Raw genomic sequence first — 20,931 nt, 5'->3', positions numbered from 1 at the left:
TGAGCCTCTGAAAGGTTCTCAAAGGTGTTCAGAACTTCTCAGTCTCCTGTCTAGTTGATGTCTGGGCTGTTAAAAACACTTTGCAGCCCCTGTTTTAACAGTGACATGGCTTGAAGGAGGAATTTTGTCAAAATCCTCATGGCTAAATCCCAAGAATTAATTCAGACCTTTCTGGAGGGTAGGTGGTCTCCTTCTACAATGTCTTTCTACAGAGGCTTTTAACACATCTGAACAATCTTTAGGCAACCTAAAAGCCTCGTGTGCAAGAAAAGGGATAAAAATGTCCACTAAATTCCCAGCCACTAATCAAAGCTCAGAGCCACTTGAGCTTCTAAAAAAGTCACTGAAGGAGACCTAAAAGCACACATGCTTCTTAAAAGCTGCCGTTTTCAAGGCCCTCCCACTGTTTCTCCCATCACCTCCAGCTTCTGCCATCCTCTCCAGCTTACTGCAGGTGCTCCATTTACCTTCATCAGTTTTACCCGAATTCCTCCCTTTCACCCCCCCAAAAGCACCCTAGCAGCTTGCCAGAGCCTCAGGGCTGGAATCCACACGTTGGGAAGGAGCTGGAAATGCCCTCGTGTCCAGCACGGGGCCGGAGAGGCCAGTGTGCCCACCGGGAGAGCCAGGGGCAGCAGGCAAGGAGCCCGTCCGCCACAGGCTGCAGCTGGGGGCTAATCCCGACGCTCTGGACCCAGTGCTGCTCACCAGGACCCTGGCAAACAGCCTCCCCTAGCCCCTCCAGGGGCTTTACAGGGGCAGACACTCACCGAGACAGGCATGAGGAATGTGCAATACTGGTTTTCTTTTCTTTTTTTTTCCTCTCCTTTCCCCTTCTTGGATCTAAGAAAGACTTGGCATTTTTTTGGCAGAAGGAAGAGACACATGTAAGTGGAGCAACCTGCCATGCAGAAATGAGTTTATTCATTTCCAGCCAGGCTTCAAAAAGATATATAGGTGTCTAGGGGTTTTCTCCATGCAAAACTGCATCATGCAAACAAGAAAATGTTAACAAGTTCATTTCTGCTCATAAAAGAAACCCTATTGCAACATCTCCCCCCTTCCTCCCACCTTGTGCATAAAGGTTGGCCCTAAGGCTGGATTGTGGTATAAGTCAGTCACCAAGTCTCACTAGGTTTGAGATCATTCCTAATTTCTCGTTTCCCACATCCACGGGTGATCGTCTGCAAACGTAAGGACCAGCTTTCCAGTTATGGAAGCAGAGTAATGTCATCATTCCATAGCAATTAACAGCAAGAGTTGGAGCAAAGAAATTACCACGGCCAAACCCATATTCTGTATGATACACGAATCTGGCATTTCATCAGCTTAAAAGGATATCCATGGCAAGACTTAGCAAGAAACAGTTAATGCAACATACATTCCTAGAAATCTTTATTTCTAAAACTCTATCAGTAAAACCTCATAAAACTCACTCAGTCAGTTCCTCTGCTTTGTTTGCTCCGTGTCAAGCTTCAGTCTCCAGTCTGGGGCACTTCTGCATTCAGGTGTTACTCTGAAGAGGACTAGTCAGGTTAGCCCCGAATTCATGTTGCGTAACCCAAAAGAGGATTCATCTTTATTTTGCTCCTCTGGCCCAAATACTGCATGAACCCTGCGAGTGGTACACAGAAAAGCAACGAGGAAGCAAGAAGTGAAACTCCACAGCCCAGTCCCCTATTTGAGAAGGACCAGACATGGTCCAAACCAAGACATGGCACGAAATACTGAACTGAGAAAGGGCCTGCTTGCCTCCACCTCACTGGGCTCAGAAGCCAGCACCAGTCGCAGCAGCTCCTTTCCACCTGAGCCAACCCCAGTCTCCCAAGAGAGATGGTTTTCCCTATTTGGAAGTCTCTCCTGGAACGTGGCTGCCCACAGCGCCCCGGTCACTATTTAGGAATACTCTGCTGCCGGAGGGTACTGGCAGCGCTGCCTGGAGGCAGCCCGGCCACCGGTCCTGCTTGCAAGGAAAAGTAGCTGGTAAGCGGCTAACATGGTAATGAATGACTTTTATAATTAAGTCATTTATTAACAAACTATATATGACATTATTAAACATATAGTCTGATGTTTTAACTATATATAGTATGTTAACAAATGACTTTAATTACATACAGAATTACAGAAACAATTGATATCTGTGAACCTAAAGCAGCCCATTGCCTGCCAGCACCAGCACCATGGCAGATGTACAGATGACCCCATTCGCTCCTACCTACACGAGCACTGACGAAGATGCCACGCTGAGGATGTGACTCACGTGGAACCAGCCTCTCTGCTGCTGTGCAGCTGCCCAGATGCTGCCGTCGAGGACTCATTCAAACTGCATTCTTCTTCCATGCCTCTTATCTCAGCTTGTAAGACACCTCTGAGCTAGGCGTAAAAATCACTCATGCTGGTTCCCGGTGGTAAAGGATGGGCAGTTTCCACCGGCACACGCTTTTGCCCCTCTCCTCCTCCTCTCCTCTGGAGGAGGAGATGTCCGAACAATGGGAGCCCGTTTTGCTACAAGCACAGGCCAGAAGGCAGAGCAATCTGCTTGCTGACAGTGCTGGATTTCAGGCTGGCGGGACAAGAGGCAGAAGCCACGGGAACACTGGGGCCCCTCGTGCCCGCTGGCAGAGGCCCCGTCACATCCCCGATGGACCCAGCCCGGGGGGGCTCCCTGTGCGACCGTAGCCACAGGCGTCCCCGAGAGGTGCAGGGAAGAGGGAGATTTCCCCCCGTTTCCTTCGACAGGGTGGCAGTTTGGATGAGCTGGAAATCAAGCTCATGTAACCAAGTAAAGCTGTGAATCTTTCAATATTAAGGCAAGGTAGGTCAGGAGGATTCCCAGAAATAAACCATAAAGCTCTGGGCAAGGAGACATGTAGGATCTTAAAGGGTAGGATCAGCCAGGGTCAGAAAAAGCAAATGTGAGGCTGCACTACAGATGAAATAGGGAGATAAAAATTCTCCACCACTCAAGATGGTTCCTGCACCTGAAAAGGGCAAGCGGGATCTCTGGGAATCCCCATCCTGGCTGGAGAAAATTCCTGTCCCTGCGTCTAGACCACTTCAGAGAGGCACATCTGTATGTGCATTGAATAAGTACCTATTTCGCCAAGCATTTCATTATGCTTTACATAACACTGAAGTCTGCTGCTAAATAAAGATTAAAATTCTTTCTACTTCTTCCAGTCTATAGGCATCTTGCTTTAAGCAGTAGCATATGTGCAGTTTGCCAGAATATCCATTTTCCTGTCTGCTTCAGTGGATCATTTACAGAGAAATAGGCAGAAAAAAATACAGTATCTTATGTATCATAAAGCACAGCTACAACCTGGTTTTGATCCAAATCTCCAAATAAATGAAAATGTATTCTGAAATACTTGAAAATAGCAGAGTACTGCCCTGTTTGGTTACAGTAAGTTCGGAGCATCCCATTTCTCTGCATCAAACTTCTCATTTTTCTTTTTTTTTTTTTCCTTCAGTCATTCTGCAGGAAGGCTCTTCTATGCCCAAGGCTCTTCCTTGAGCTCACTCTCAAAGCATCTGCCTCGATGTCTCCTCCATCTCCAGTCCTCCCTGGGGCATCTCGCTGGTCTCTCACACTCTCCAAGTGCTCTACTCAATCCTACCTTTGTTATTCTCATGACTTATCCTGCACAGCAGTTTTTATATCCATCTTTTCCTGCAGAGACTAAACTAATGTAATATATGGCTACAACTTTCCCAAATTTGGTCAAGGCACATAGAAGCTGATGCATATCAAAAATGCCATTACATATTCTAACTGGGCTTCATTTAGATCCCTATTTAGATCCACTGGGAAGGAAGTGGATTGTTTCAATGTGCAATTAGAAGAACTAGACAGTTTCTTGGGTCTTCTTAGATTTTCCATGAGCTGCCTGAACAAGCAAAATTGTAGAGGAGGGCTGTTATTCAAAATCTCATTCTTCTTCTCAGGAAAGAAAGGAGAAAAAAAAATAAAGGGCTAAAGCCAACACTTCAGCCCTGTTGCATTCGCTTCCCTTTATGGAATTACCTAGATGGGCTGGTGCCTGCCTCTCCCCATTACAACACTGGTGTGATCACAACGTGCTGATGAGTTACTAGATAACCTAAAACCCTCCGGGGGCGGTGATGGGGAAGCTGTTTCTATTCCAATGCACCAAATTACCATTGTCTTTATCACTGCTCGGGAGGCGGATCCAGCGCCGGAGCCGGGCGCTGCCAGGCAGACACAAAGCCAGTCGCTTCCCTTTGGGTTATTCCTGTCCAGCTCCGCCCTGAAACTCACTCTTCAACCTCAGTAATTGGCAGCAACTAATTAGGAGGAGAAATGCAAGCAGTTGATTAAATGTTTGATTAAATGTTGATTACACGCTTGATTAAACAGACCACAGAACAAATTTCCCTTGGACAGGCGCACTTGTTTTCCGCTGCTCCCTTCTTTTGTGCGGGGTGCGGGGATGGCGCCGCGCGGCACGCGGGATCTCCAGCCTCGCCGACTGTCCCACGCACAGTCCCACACATGCCATGGGTCGGTCTCTAAAGTCACCGCAGCCACGGGGCCACCTCCCTGTGTTCTCTCACCAGGGCTTTGACATATATCCATACATACACATACAGTGAATTGAGCAACTCTGTGTGGAAAACCTAAGGCAGCAGCTTTCAATCCCTGCTGGGGCTCTGGTATCGCAGCGGGGTCCCTGACGAGGAGGCCGCGACGGCGCCGCCGCTGCCACCGCGGCCTGCGCGGCCCCACGGGCGGCATCGAGTGCGGCCTTCACCTCGCCACCTCGAGACCGACACCAAGGCGAGACCTGCTCCCGTGTAAGCGACCACAATGCAAACGAACCACCAACAGGCTGTTCAATTTTGTTTAGAAGTTAGGTGCTGAAAGGCTTGGAAAGCTCTGGCCTGCGTGTTGCTCAGCTCTGCTTACAGCTTAACCTCACAGAGGAGCTCACAGCAGCACCGACTGTTATTTAAGTCACAGACCCTTCTCCAGAGGCCCAACATTTAGTTATTTCTTCCTACTGGGGGACGCTCAGTCAGATGCGATGCCGGAATTGCTTTCATGCATGCTGCTCTCTCAAAAGAAAAATGCTGGTTAGGGCACAGCTTAAATCTTGCAGAGGAACTTTCCCTGGTGAGAGGTAACTTCTCTATTCACATTCTTAGGGGAAAAAAAAAAAGCTACAATTTAGAAATGAAAGAAAAAACAGAAACTGCCATCTTTCAAGCTACAAACAACGAAAGAAAGAATGAATAATATGTGAAAATACAAAGCAAAAAAAAAAAAAAAAAAGAATACTGCTAAAAGCAGTAGGATTTCTTTCCTCAAATATTTCTCTGTAAAATAATTCACCACCTCTGTAAAATAATCTAAGGCCTAAAAATCTAACGTAAAATAATCTAAGTTCCTGAACAAGAGTCTTGCATCCCACCCTACAACAGAGTGATTACTGACACTCCTGAAGTTACATGTATGCTAAACCTGCCATCAAACCCCTACTCTGCAAACGCAGGAGAGAGCTGAATTAACTACCCAGACAACATAATATACTCCTTCTTACAAGGTGCTGCCCCTCAAGATGCAGGACACAGGTTTGTTTGCTATTATATGACACGCTGCAGGCTTTTATCCTAGATCAGATCCCTCTGGAAGCAAACAAGTTTCACTCAAATCACTTTTACAAGGCAGGATTACAGGCCAAATGCTCGGATTTTTTGCCATCTCCCCTTGCAGGTCCTTATCAAAACAATCAGCTGAGCAACAGTGTTACTGCACCTTGCCTCTTCGCTCTGGGGTAACAACAGCCTTTGCTGTTGTTGTTTCCATGACACTAAAGGCAAAATCATGGTAGATCATTTAATACCTGTACAAAGATTAGCTGCATTTATCTGAAAACGAACCTTACTCAGACAACCCCTCCCACGCACACATCTGAATCACATGGACCATGGTGTTTTCTCCAGTGACTCTTCCACTGCTACAAACCCCTTACGCAAACACACACAGCTGATAGCCACTTCCCAACAATTTCGCTGGAGAAGCTTCCAAAGGTGTTCTGGAAAGCCCAGCTGACCAAGCGATCGCAGCTGCAGAGCTCTACTCTACGGGAGCTTCCACTGTGGACACTTTCCTTTGCAGCAGAAGCTTGTGTTTGTACCAAAACACAAGACACAGGGGGCCTTTAAACAGCTAGAAAAACTCATTTTTTTTACGGTATAGGTTTCATAGAGCGAACAGGTGACCTCAAAATAAATATGCTGATATTATAACTTATACTAATTTATATAAGTTATATATAAGACATATCAGTGTCTCCACCTACCCTACACAACATCAGGAGGCCAGAAGAGCAACCTCTGCCTTTGGCATTCAGTATTTCAGCTGATGCTCTTTATTGTCCCACCTATCTTGCTGCTCTTCCACTTTAACCCCTCACAGAGCAGTAAGATTTCTGTGGACCACATCTCCCAGGCCCACTGCTCACCCTGACCACCTCTGCATCCATCTGCCCTGTCCTTCTTCTGCAGAAGGAACTTGTCCGCGTTGGTCCCTCGGCGTTCATCACAAAACACCCACTGCCTTTGCCTGTTGGTTGTTAGAAACTGGAACGAAGCCACCTGCTCATTCGGGGACCAAAAGACAGTGGCCCTGTCCTTGTCTGCAGGGTTCCTGTGCAGCCATCCCAGCTACTGTCTCGCTCCAGCAATACAGGGCAGAAGCTGCAGCTGTAGCTCTGCCTTTCCAGCCTCCACACAGAGCTCTGGGTGCCACTCTGGCCATTTTAGCTGCCTCTGTCACAAACCAGCACCCACGCAGCAACAACATCCCTGAATTTCACAGCTTCTTTCCTGCTGCTCAAGGAGACAGCTGGATTAGCCATGCTGCACTCCTGCCCTAGGGAGCAACGAGCTCAGGTGGGAACTCCAGCAGCCTTGAACCTTGTTTTTATCCCTGCCCATGGGCAGACGTGCAGCTGCTCTGGATCTCTGCTCTGCTCTCCCAGATGATGCTCACACCTGCCCGCCTGAAAAGCATCTAGGAGACTGAGGGCCTTCTGACATTGTTCTGAAGCGCCTTCCACCTGCTTTAGGACACACACACACTTATACCCAAGCTTGAGAACTCTTTGCAACTTTCAGCAACCCACATCGTTCTGCTGGCTTGTTCCTTCCAGGCCTGGACATGACACAAACTGCATCAACAGGGCTCCTCATACAGCACCAAGCTTCACCTCAACAAGGCACCTGCCTCTGCCTCCCTTGTTTCCACTTGCGAGTGATCAGATTAGAGCCCTCCACCTGCACTGTCAGAACGTGGTCAGGCACGTTCAATCCACATCCACACCGTCCTCACCTGCAAAGGAAAAGTGAGAACTCTTTGTGTTACCCACGAGGTATTATGGGATTCCTCATGCATCGATTTACAGGACGCATCAACATGATTCTATTTGCCAGAAGCTGAATATGTAGTCTTAGAAGCTCCAAGGAGATTCTGGAAATCATTTAAAGAGAAAAATACATGTTTCCAAATACAATGGTAAACATTAGATCCCTTAAAAAAGAAATGCTGCATATTGGTACCTGATCTTTTCATTTTTATATCAGCATGACAAAACTAAGCTAAAACTCCCTTCTGTACAGCCCTCTACCAGTGAATCATTCAAGTCTTTTCTACGTTTATTACAACTAAACCCATGTATAATAAACAGGAAGGAATAAAGACTTCCTCAAGAGTCAGTCACGGTAAACATCTCCGAATATGTGAAAGAAATCACTTCCGATAAACATTTCTTCTTTATTTCACAGTTACACAAGTTGTATGGCACTTTTTTGGAGAAGATAATGAAAAATTTCTACCTTACAGGAACTTTTTCCAAAATTCTTGGGTTTGTTGAACATGTTCATCACTAGAAAAAAATATCCTTTGGGGTCAGATGATCAGGCTCAAATTCATTTGGAGCTTCCTAAATTTTCATTTCTTCTTGTGTTCCACAGGTTCTGTGTGCACCTCAAAAACGCAGCTCTGCTATTTCTGTGGAGTTACAGGGGCCTACTTGGACCCTGCACACCCATGTAAAACAGAGGAAACTATAAGCAAGGAAACAGCCCTCATCCCCATCGCTGGCTCAGCCGGCCTGCACTTCTGCACCACCGCACGGCTCCTTCTCTCCTCTTCAGCTCCAGCTTCGTCTTCAGCGTACATCAGAAGAGCTGAGTTAAAAACATCACTGCAAGGAGAAGCCGTAGTGCGGCTAAAGTCTACATCAAAGCAACACGCTTAACCTAAAAAATAATCACCAATTGAAGAGCTCTAAGAGAGTAAAGCAATTATGTGACAGCTAAAATTGTTGGAACGTTGGGGTCCTCAACAACTTGCTCAGTGACACTATTTGTTTTGCAGAAATCACCAATGAGAACAGTCTAATTTTAATTTTGAACAGTGGCTTGCAGGAGATCAAGGTGAATAAAGAGCTGCTGGCAACTACCATGACCAAGTAATTAACACTTTGTTTATTCTTTGAGATCCAAAGACATTTGGGCAATTTGCTAGCAATTCAGCCATACAAGAGCTTTGTGAAAGTGTTTTATTATTTCCACACTTGAAAAGTGGGAAAAAAAAATAAAGACAAGACAGCAGGGAATTTGCTGACTTGTTCTGGCGACAACCAAGTGCACCCTAGAGCCAGGAGCCAACCTCGACTGCCTGATCCAGAGACCTCGCTGCCTCTCTTGGGCCAGAGATTAGGCTTTGACTTGGGAACTCCCTTCCCACCCCACTGCCACCTGTGGGTTTAGACACCAACAAACACATAGGAAATATCAAATATATAAATGTGTTCCCAGTGCTGGCAGCTCACCCCGACCACGTAAGGCCTGCGCCTGATTTCCAGCCTCCCGACAGCCAAACTCCCCATCCGCAGGAGGGAGGGAAAGAGCCACCTCTCGGAGGCTCTTTGGGACTGCGAACGCCCCCGAGCTCGTGTGGGTGCCCAGCACTGACACCAGGCACTTGAAAGAACAATTTCCTGTTAAGAGGAGAGGGAAAAGCTAAGGAAAGAATTTTCATGTTCAGTCAGAAGCATATAGAGAAGAGGCAGGAAAAGTTAACTCTTTGACAGTTTTTACTCCACCACAAGGCGGTCTGGCTCTATCGAAACAGAGCCCCCGTCCCTGTCCTTAGAGGACAATTATCAGCTACAAGCTACATCGGCTGCTGAAAACACCCCCACACGGACATTGCTGTGTTATAAATGGAATAATATTTAACCAGAAACATTCTGCAGCACAAGCTTCCTGCTCTGTGATGTTGGCAGCCGTGCCAGGCTTCTCCCTTTTGCCTGGGGCAGCCCCAACAACCGGCAGCCCTCGATTTAAAGGGGAGGCCAAGAGGCAGCAGAGACATTTCCTGCACGGAGCACATGCATTTTGCACCAATAAACATTATCTGCTGCAACTTTCACTACCAGCAGCAAGTACCCTAAAATCTATTCCCACAGGAGCTTTCACACCCACTTCTCACTCAACATAAGAAAAGGTGGTGGCAGCAACTACTAAGCAACAGGAAGCTCCTGGACTACACCTGATCCTGCAAAAACACTGCAGGCTGCTCCGCCGGATGCTCCTCTGGGCCAAGCAGCCGCTCAGAACTGCAGCTGTGGTAGGTTTTCATTACCAGCTCCTGCCCTCGGGATCCGTGGCCACCCACTGCTTCTACCAAGCCATGACAGGCCGTCAGCGCCCGCTCTCCGCAGCCACCGAGCAGCAAGGGAAGAGGGGCCCAGCCAGACGCTCCAAGTGCTGGTCCGGGGCTGCTGAGGACAGCGCCACTGGCTCTGGGCCACCGCGAGCCATTTCAATCCTCATCTCCCAAATTCTCCATTAAAAGACGGAATAAAACAAAACAGGATGTGAACCCAGGTAAATCCGGTCCCCATTTATTCAGCTACAGCTTCACAGGGAGCTGGATTAGGCCAAGATCCATGGGCATCCTCAGCTTCCATGGAGATAAGGAGAACAAAGCACCTCAACAGGAGGCAGGAGCTCTTCAGAGGGAGCCTCATTCACAGGCAAGGGTTACTATCTTAGAAATAAGCATTAAAACAAAGAACTTGACACCCATCTAACTAACCCACCAAACAGTAATATAGAGATTCGCGCTTTACACATCAGAGAACAGCTTTGTCCAAGAAGAAACAAGTGCTAGAGCTGCCTCAGAACAAATGACTTTGTTTCCAAATTACTTGCTCAAGCTCAATACCAGATATTTCACTTCAGGGCTCCTAGTTGCAGTTACTGTCACGTGGGGCTGGCAGGGGCAAGGGGGAGAACACCAACAGGTTATGGAGAAGTGCATCAAAGCTGGGATCTCAACAAAATTGCACGTTGGTTGTAGAACATTCTCTACCAATGCTTTATGGTTTCAGAAATAAATTTTTCTGTTTTGAGAAAGCTCTTGTCTGGTTCTACGTTTTTCTTCCCCAGTGACAAAGAGGAGAAACTAGGAACAAAGGAAAATCAAGGCAATTGCAAGAACAGCTACAGCAGGTCAGACAAGGGCCCAGCTTACCCAGGCTCCTGTCTCCAAAGTCCTGTTCTGCAGCCAGGCACAAGAGAAACATCCTCAAACACTGCTTGTCTTCACTACTCTCTGCCAATTAGAGCTATACTATTTTATTACCACTGCAACAATGCTAGAGCAAAGCTTGCCCGAGATCAGTGGGATAAAGCTCTATATTTTAAGTGATTATTTGAGACAAAAAGTGAGCTCAGATCTCAACACAGCCAAGCCCCACACAAACAATATCCATTGTGAGCTAAAAGGGGGCATCGGGAAACGCGTAACACAGCAGCACAGAAAGGAGAAGAGGCTTCCACCAGCAGAGCTGGGGGGCTGCACGTGCACAGGGTTCCTCTGCACCCCACCTAATGCCACCACGTTCAATACTGTCCTGCTGAGGACCTGGAAAAGACAGTCAGCTGCACTGTATAATTATTATACATTATTTCATTTAGAGGAAAGAAAAATCCCCCTATGGGCCCAATGCCATGCTCATTGAGATCGCTTCTGGCTCCACAACCCGTGCTCCAAACGGCAGATCGCTGCAGGTGACGAGGTGGGCACCCCGACATCCATCGTGGCACCCAGGAGATGTTCACAGCCAAAGCAACGCGGCGGCCCCAGCACCGGGCAGACAGCCCTCTCGGGAAAACCCACTAAAATCCATCTGGTTTGCTTGCAGCACCCAGAATCACAGATAACCTGTAACATGCTTTAAGGAAAGAATAAGTCAAAAAAAAAAAAAAAAAAAAAAAAAAAAAAAAAAAAAAGAAGCTTTAAATTGTTTTTAAAACAGACAGTAATAAGAGCCACTGCTATTTCCACAGAAGGGCAGGTTCTCATCCACAAAGAAAATACAACCTCAAACAAGATGCAATCTGAAAACCCAGCCCTCGTAAGCAGCAGGGATGCAGACCAGTGCCCTGCAGAACACGTAAGAAGCTACAGTGCTGCTACCACAGAGCACTAACCGAGCACAGGGAAGGGGAAACCAAGCAAGTGCAGACCAGAAGCAATTTACACTTGATGGCAGGGCAGGGAGCAGAAATTTTCACTCTCCTGGGTTGCAGATAAAAAACTCAAAGCACAGACTCTCTCAGAGGTGGAGAACTGGAGGCATAAAATAGCGTTCGAAAGAGAAAGAAAGAGAAAATAGAGTTTCGACCCCCAACCAGCAACAAGATGATACACTCTGTCCCTCAAAGCAAGCTAAATTTTACAAAGGTTGAAAAAAAAAAGCCAAGATAATCTACTCCCTCCAAAATTAATTGCAACCTGAACGTAATCCCCGGAGCTTCATCAAGACAGAAAGGAAGGTTACATTAAAGCATCAAACCTCAAACATCACCTCAACACTGCTTGTCTGCCTGTGGACAACTTGCTCCTCCTCCAACGGCCCCAGCTCCTGCTCGCTGTCTAGCGGACCCGGGACAGCTGAAGGTGTAAAAGGAAACAATTTTTTCCCCCAAATCCAAGCAATTTTAAAAGGCAGGGAAGTGTTGCGGGCAGTTTTACCATGGCACCCCGCTGTGGCAGCCCCGCTTCTCCCCTCGCGCCCGCACGCGCTCGTGCTGCGCCAGCGGGCACAGCCACAACCCATCAGTCTTTCACCTGGGGCGCGGGATCGCTTAGTTTCCCTCTCCCTTCCCTCATCCCATTAACAGGACTCGCCCGTCAGTGCTCACAGGCCTCCCCATGGCAGCTCCAAGGGGGGTCTATCCATGGGTCAGCACAGGGTCCCTCCCCTGGCACCCGCTGGCCTTGCGCCGGCTCCCTGAGCTCTGCCCACACCACCTCCCGCCGGACACCCACCCGGCAGCTCCAGGCATTGGAAAGCCACGGACAAACAACAGAACGACCAGAAAGACGAAATCCAGTATCAGACAAAAAGGCGGATGTGCAAATGAACTCTACGTGTGGTCGGAGCTACGTGCAACTTGGTGTCGCTGCTGCGGTACCAGCACCACTCCTCAGCTCCGGCACCACCTCCCAGCTGTGCATCCAGGCACTTTCTTTCCCTATCCCGTGCCCACCGAAGCCTCCACAGGCAGCCCTGCACAGGCCAACCTTGCTCCAGAAGGGCTGCACTCTGGCTCCTGGGCCGTGCCCGAGCTCCGCTCCTCCTCCCAGCCCTTTCGCAAGCTTTCCCGTCCTGTCGAGGAAGTGCTTTCTTTGGGGGGAGCAACTTCTTACTTCTGAGCTTCTTGCAACTTTTTGACTGAAATGATTCCATTTTTTAAATTGATCAGGAGCCAGGATATTTTAGTAAAAAGAACATATGGATATATGTTTAAAAACATTAAAAGCAGAAGCAATGTTTTATTTTCTCCTGAGGCGCAGCAAAGCTCGCGAGCAGCCGCCCCAGAGGCAGTGGCTGCAGGGGCAGTGGGGCTGGAGCTCTGGCAATAGGGCCGAGAGAAAAGAGTGACAAGTTCTCACACCCCAGAGGGCTGCCTGGGGACAACCTCACCAAAACGCCCAGACCCGGGCGTTCCACGTGCAAACAGAGCTCACCAGTCCTCAGGAGCTCCATTCAGCTCGGTATTTTCTAAACCACAAAGAAATAACCAGGAACCACAGGGAGACGCGGCCGCTTCAGAGCCACCTCGCCAGCCTCGTTTAAGTGGTCATTACTGGCCTCATTAACAACACCGGGCATTGCCAAGGCGGGCAACACTTCACAGCCCATCTGCACAAAGGATGACACTTTCCAACCCTTGTAACGAAACCAGACTAGGAAGATAAAAACATTAGCCAAGCCACTATAGCATTTCTCGCAGCTGCGAAGGCCATTTAGGGGCGGCAGGAGACGCGAGATGGGCGCTCGGGCAGCGCCGGCCGGGAAGGAGGCGCATGGCACGAACGGACCTGCCCGATATCGGCTCTTTCCAGGGCCATTAATCACCAGGGACATCATTTGCTCTGTCAGATATTAACCACTCACCCCAACACGCAGATAACTTTATCGAGGCTAGACAGGGAGAGTCATTTCTAAACACTTCAACGCGTTGCACAGAGGACCTTGTTTCCGAAGAACCCTTTCAACTACTTCCTTCTACTGTAGCAAAAGACCTACTAAAACATGTATTTAGCCAGATATAACAGAGGGGAAAGAAATTACCAGCAGGAAATAGGAAACAAAAATCACCCACACATTAGAAAACATAATTTCAAAGAAAGAGCTGCAGCATTTACAGACAAAACACCCAGCACAAACCATGTCTCTCACGGAGCCTTTTGCGAGCCTGCTAGCACTTTTCAAAGGGGAGAAGCTCCCTTAAAACGCACTCAGGTTTGTAATACGGTCTCACAGAGCAAACATGGGGCTGGATAAACCATTTTGCTGACCGTTCAGCTCAAAATTTAGCATTGAGGAGCAGCGGGGAGAGCGAAGCCCATGGGCGGGGAGGAAGAGCAGTGTGCGAGGAGCGTGATGGAGGGGAGCACGAGCTGCTGCCCGGCACAGGAGGAGAGGCCCCAGCACTGACCACACAGAACAGGGCTTGGACAAGGGAGTCACGGGACAAGGGAATTTACTTGGAATTGAACGGCCCTCGACCAACAAAACCCTCACGGTGTCGTTTTGAAAGCCACTCCTGAAGTACACGGTTCTCTTCCTAACAGGATTTCTCTTGGCGGAGGGGACATGAGCCAAGATCTGGGCAGTATTTGGGCGGCACGGAAATACTGGCAGTTTCTGCTCTGATGCCATGCAAGGCAGAACTCCTTCCGAAGAGGGTGAAATTCCAGCAGGACAAACAAGACCTCTTTTTGGGGCCTGCAGGACTCGCGAGCGGAGCGGGGCAGAGGAGACAACCTGGCAGAAGAGGGTCTGTCCCCAGCGCCGCGGCACCGACGTGCCCAGCACAGCCGCTTGCTTCGGCCGCATCCGTTTGCCAGGCTCTGCTTCCTCGCTTCCTTGGAACACGACACAGACCTCACCTCACCAGAAAGCATCGAACGTTGACAGACGTGGCACGCCTGGCCGATATAATGAATACCGGCTCCGCCGCCGCTTCCTAGGCGCAGTTCACTAAGGCAGGGCCGGCGCTTCCAGGAGTCATCTGGGAAACCCTCCTTGGATGAAACCCCCACACCGGAGCCAGCCCTGTGCGCCCAGCCTGCCTGGAGCACCCCCAAGCCACGGCTCCCGGGTCAGCAGAGGGACCCCGGCCCTGCCAGGGACACCGAGCACCTCGCTGAGGGGTCTTGGACCCATGAGGCTCACAGAGCACCTCACAGAGGGGCCTCAGCCCTGCCAGAGACACCGAGCACCTTTGCAGGCATCTTCCGCCACATCACGGACTGTACAAAGGCAGGGACAGGTCTCCTGACCTCAGGAGCCAACCTCTTTGTCCTGAAACGGGACCTCACGTCCCACGCCATTCCCCGTGTTTGTCCAAACTGTTCTTAGAAGTCTCGGGCAGCAACTTCCACCGCCTGCCTGGACAATCAGAGCGTTTCTTCCAAAGCCCTCTCGTCCCTCCCTCTGGCTGCTGTTTGTTCTGCCCACAATGGAACTGGGGAACACACCGTCCTTTTCTTTTTTGTTTATTTTCCTCCTCCTTCTCCTTCCTACAACATCTAGAGAACCCTCTTTAACCATGTCTTCCTTGGACTGAGTAACACCACTGTGATGCACTGTATTTTCAAGACCTGTGATCATCATCACTGCTCTTCTGGACCCGCTCCAACTGACCTGCCTTTTCCTTGAAACACAGTACCCGAAACCAGAGGTGAAGCTACTCCAGCAGCAGCTTTATCAGGGCTGAGCAGAACTGAAGCATTACTTCATGTACCCTCAAGGCTCTATTCCAACATATGCGTCCCAACATGACATTTGCCTTTTATTTTTAGGCAACAGTGTCAACTCGTATTCAGCTTGAGATCTACACGAGGATCCAGGCTTTTCTCTGGAAGGCTGCTAGACCTAGGTCTCGAGAAGGCTGCTAGGTTGACTAGTGATTTTTATTCTTCCTTGGCACACCTGAAACGAAGCAGGTTGTGGTAAGGGATGTACCGGGGGGAGGATGCAAATTTCCTGAATCTATGGTAAATGATTGCTAGATTATGCAAGAGACTCGCTATGAAAGCGATGATTGTTGCAGTCCCGCCGGCGGCCGAGCGCCTGCGCTTTGTGTTCCCACGAAACAGGTCTTGTTCTGCAAGCAAAACGCAGCAAACTTTTATGAGAGGGTGCCTATCAATCAGTGCTCTTAGCTAGTAAGAAAAAAAGGACATACGACCCGTTCTTCCTGCATGGAGAGAAAGGTCTCCTCCTCTGTAGGAGAGCAAGAACCAGAAACACACTCAACTTTTCTCCTCCGAGAAATATAGGGGATCTTTTGCAGCTGCCCTTGACACATTTTCGTGGTTTATTATAATTTCTACCATTCAGGAAGGTGTTAGGTTTTGCTGGAGCCTATGTCAAAGAAACGTACCCTCCCATCCTGCTCCCAGCCCCTGCTTGTGCTGCAGTATTTCACACTAACACGAGCACAATGAGAGCTATTGATCAGGGCACGAACATTTTATTTTTTATGGCTTTCAAGATCATAAAAGCTAACTCGCACAAGCCAGGCATTTAAGAAAAGTAGTATTTAGAGATTTTTATGGGGAATTGGGGTTAAAGAAAATCCCCCGAGTCTTTCCTGGAAAAAATATGCAATAGTAGTCTCATAGCAGAATCACGCTTAAACTGATCTTAAAACTCAGGTTTAGACCCAAGCTTTACACAGATCATGGCTCAAGACAGACCTCAAAAAAAAGTTAGAGAAAAAAAAAGCCACACAAACATGATGACAATAGTGTCAACAGCTAATTTATCATTGTGATTTACTAAAAAGTGGGTTCTAACACATGGTTAAAGAAGGATTAACTGCCTATTATAGAAACGACATGGGAAGAAGCAGGCTGAAAAAAATAATTTAGCTTAAGAGAACACCATGAGGCACACAGAGGGATTTAAGCTACACATACAAATACTTTGTGGGGAAAAATCATTAGATGCTGTGTTCAGCAGATTGATCTCCTATTGGCATCAAAACAGCTTTATTATAACCCAGCAGAAAAAAAAAAAAAACATAATGACCTGTCAAAGCAAATGGTCTTCAGTAAAGCTGACATGTGCTCTAACAGGAACTGCAGGACTGAAGGAAATGAGGAGGTTTCGTGCACAGGGATATGCAAAGAGTAATTCAAGAGCAGGGTCTGAAGTTGGAGAACAATGTTGGGCAGGGGGTGACGCCTGCAAATCCAACCAAGATGAGGAGGCCTCGCGTGTCCATCAAGGTGACCGGGCTGTCGCGCAGACTTCTCAGGACAGACGGCAATTGGGTTTGCTCAGTACAGGTCACAACAACCAGGTTTCACCAGAAGGAGATCCCTATTATCTCACTTCATATTATGTCCACAGAAGAGGAAAATAGGTTTTCTCTGAATTTGTAGAATTTTCTCAGAAATGGTTCCTCCCATATGAAAAACACAGCACAACAAAAACTGCCCATAAATAAGGTATATGGGTCCTCTTCCTGCCAAACTCCAAGATTTATCGTGACACAGATTACATCTTCAGGCAGATCTTCAGCTCATCTGCTATTCGTTTTATACACAGCATTAAGAGGAAATTCTGACTCATTGTGTGTATGACTACACAGAGAAGCTACCCCGCTAACATGCAAGCCTGTGCGTCACCCATGTGAGCGCTCCTACCCAGAACAGCCATTAGCTTTTCACTCGGAGTGGCATGACTCTGAATTACCTCCCCTTGGAGGAAGCAGATATCCACCTCCCCAGACACGATGGTAACTCACTCGCGTTGCCACAACCTTACTGCCTTGCATCTCCAATAAACGTGATGATATTAACTGGTGATTTGTAGGACAACTATCAAGGAAATGAAAGCCTTTTATAGCCTATAGGCATGTGTAAATGGTTGCACGTCACTCACGCGAACTGTTGCTAAGTGCATACAACTTATTTCTGAAGGAGATACATGCAGTTCTTTGTATTACTGCCACCCTACCTCCTTATGTGCACAAAGAGGAGCCTTTTGCCTCACAGATTCCAGGCGGGCCAGGCAATGGGTATTTTTACAAAGCCTTTTTACAAAGGCTTTAAAATAAATGAAGTAGGTACCTGAGAGTCTTTGGTAGAAGCCACAGCTCACACTACAGCGCTGCCACGAATGTTACGGACAGGACACCCCATATTCCTAACCCGACTCAGTGCACTGTGACTGCACTGTGACAGCCACCCCAGTGACTATGTGCTGGGCAGGGAACCGGCTGGACTGAAAGCTTTTGCCAACTGCATAATCACTAAAACCAGCTCAAGACAGAGAATGAGACCCAACAGCTGGCAGGAGCAGGAATCGCTCCCTTCAGGGGTGGCAGGGACGCAAGATCAGAATTACCACTTTAAACCACGGGCTCCTAACTTCTCAGTGAGAAGCCTCTAGAAACCCTCTGTCTGACTTCCTACCAAGCTGTAGGTGCTCTATATATTTTGTCAATACCAGTTATCATAAGCTTTGATACTGCAAAACTTCTGTAGAGTTGAACATAAAGACTTATAGAAAAATCTACCTCCCATATCACCTAAATAGTTGCTCACCACAGTCCCATAGTGGGCTCTGGCCACATAATTTCACTTGCAGCACGTATGGCAGCGAGCAGATAACACCAGCAGCTCCGATGCAGAAGCACGGCAGGACAATCTGGCAGCAGCAGCTCCGTGGGGCCTCCTGGCCGGCTCCGCGAGGGGATGAGCAGCGCAGGGCGAGCGCTGGATGCGGCGCTCGGGCAGCGGCGGTGGCAACGCGGGAGCAGCCAGGCTGAGCGTGGGACACGCGGCCCCACCGAGCCGGCCCGAGGCGCAGAGAGGCACGCGGAGCACAGCGCCACGGCGAGCCAGCGCCACCGGGACCCAGCGCCACGAGCCCAGCACCACAGGGAGCCAGGAAAGAGCTGCGTGGGTGGAACTGAAAGCCCACGAGGGAAGCAGAGGGCAGAAGCAAGGACTAGCTTCAGCCCAGCACCCTCTGCACAGAGCCACAGATGCGGCACGCAGGGTGACAACTGAGGCCCCGGAGAGCTCACGCTCCTTTTCATGCAGCGGCAGGGTGCAGGATCAGGCAGAGCCTGGCCTAGCCTTCAGGGTCAGGCTCCTTTGGGAGGCTGCGGGTGCAGGCTTCAAGCTGGGCTTCAAGCTGGGCTTCCCACGCAGCAAGCGGGGGCTCTGCCCGCTGGGTCACAGGCTGCAGCCCAGGGACCACAGCCGCTCCACAGGAGGCCCCCGAAACCAGCGGCAGTGACTGCCTTTCCGCTCGGGAGCCTGAACGGGATGCGGGAACACCGAGGGTTGCAGCTGGCCACAACCCATGAGTTTGGGAGCCGCTGACTAGGCCGCAACGCGGAGACGGGTATCCCCACAGCTGCCCCTTTCCCTGCTCCCGTTGCCTCCGCAATGCACAGAGGGCAGCAGCTCCAGTAACAGGCATTGCCAGAGCTTTCCAGAGCAAAACAGTAACTAAAGACACCTCAAACAAACCCCACTCAGGTCTACAATTTCCCATCACAAAACGTTAAGAACAATTCAGATGCCAACACTTCACACGGAAGCCTATCCAACCCAGGCTCAGTTACACTTGGAACATCCTCCTTGCCTTTGGATCCAGGTTTAAGGAAGCGCTTTTGGGGCATCTTTCCCCGCTCCCTCTTCAGCGGCGGTGCCTCATGCTAAAGCCAGCAGCACCGGCAGACCCCAAGAAAATAAAAAGATTCTTCCTGCTCCAACAATATTCCTGATCTAAAACCAGCAGTACTTCAGGAATTCCCCAGGAGTCTTGGGTTGCTCCCCCGGGTTATACAACTGCCCCAGCGCAAATCCATACAAACAAAACTGAACTTTGTAGTCATCCAGAAAGTATATCCCTAGGCAACAGGCAAATAAATTCCAAGTAACAGTCACCATAAAACACAGTAGACAGACAGACACATAGTCCACTGTAAGGCATGAATCATAGTACAGGAATGAGTACCCTTGCCTTGTTTCCTACCGTGCACAACGTTTGTGGTAAGATGTATGTTGAGCTTGGCATTACTTTTTCTACAGCAATAAAAGCTTAGAAAGTCCAATTTAATCGAGCAGGCATTGCACATACAACACTTGAAACTTTTGCCCAAATGGATGTGGTTTCCCAGGAGTGTCACTGAGAGTGACCTGGATGGAAACTGGAACATCCAAGACTTCAGTGCAACTTGCTCCAACAGCTGGGCCGGTCTTAAAGCCTAACACTTAACTTCTTTAAACAGGGTAATATTAAATGCTCCAAAAATCAAAGCCCAACTGAACGGACGCACCTGTCCAATGTCTGCAGGTGCTGTTCCAAAGAGCTTAGCTCGTACTGCAAGCTCCTGTAGGAAATGCAGCCTCGCTTTAACCAAGACATTAGGCAAGTGTGGCGAGAGTGACACGACGGGGCCCGTTTTCACATCACTATCAGGACACAAAATTATTAATAAACTTGTGTAGTACACGAACAAATCCATGACATGAAATGCAAGCGTAACGAAGCTGGGAAGCAGAAGGAACAACTACCTAGTCCGAAACAGAAACAAGGACAGGAGAGGGGGAAAGAGGCAGTTTAGCACTTAAGCACTTAATACCGAGAATGAAAGCCAAATGTCTAAGAGAAATTATGTATTTTCTGCCATTCCCCTTAACTTCATGTCATGAGACCCAAGCTACACAAAACTTTAGCAGCTCTTTTTTTTTTCCTTAAAAAAAAAGGTTATTGGAAATCAAAGCGAATTGTTCAATATCACGAAAACTAACTGAGAATATCTTTTATGTAACCAAAAATATCTTATATATATATGTTCACAATTTAGCATCCATCCTTTGAAAGCACATGTCCGGAGAAAAGGGACATGACACTGGAATTTTTGGTGGTTTCCATATGTAACAGACAATGCTGGCAAGTCTGTTTGCGGCTGGACACGGAGGTTCCCAGCGCCAAGCTAATCCAAAAGCTTCGGACACTTTCTCGGCATTGCTCTTGGTTTCTTCCCCCTCCTTTATCCTTACAGGAAGGAGACGGTGCTGCCAGCACCGCTATGGGACACTTGCTGTGCTCCAGAAACTGCCCTTTGGCCCTTACAGCCCGAAACGCTGTACGTGAAGCCTCACAAAATGCATTTTGCAGAGCGTGACCAGAACTCGGGGGGACTGCAAGTTAATTCAAGCACGTTCAGTTGCCAAGTTTACCTCAGGTGCTTGTGGTGGCTGTTCCGCCAGCAGGAAAGGGGCAGGGAAAGCCCTTAGCGCACACCGGGAGCGGGGGAGCGTGCCCCAAGGCTGGGGGC

General features: G+C 48.7%; 1 protein-coding gene across 1 annotated transcript in view; it reads right to left on the bottom strand.

Annotated features, from left to right (window-relative positions):
• Window positions 1–20,931, bottom strand: part of ITPK1 (inositol-tetrakisphosphate 1-kinase) — a 131,871-nt gene that overhangs the window by 110,577 nt on the left and 363 nt on the right. The gene's annotated exons all lie outside the window — the stretch shown is intronic.

This window comes from Nothoprocta perdicaria, unplaced genomic scaffold (genome assembly GCF_003342845.1).
Source record: "Nothoprocta perdicaria isolate Ctin4 unplaced genomic scaffold, notPer1 scaffold_108, whole genome shotgun sequence".
In the NCBI taxonomy this organism is placed as follows: domain Eukaryota; kingdom Metazoa; phylum Chordata; class Aves; order Tinamiformes; family Tinamidae; genus Nothoprocta; species Nothoprocta perdicaria.
The sequence above is the reverse complement of the archived record's forward strand: the minus strand, read 5'-3'. Positions and strand labels throughout refer to the sequence as shown.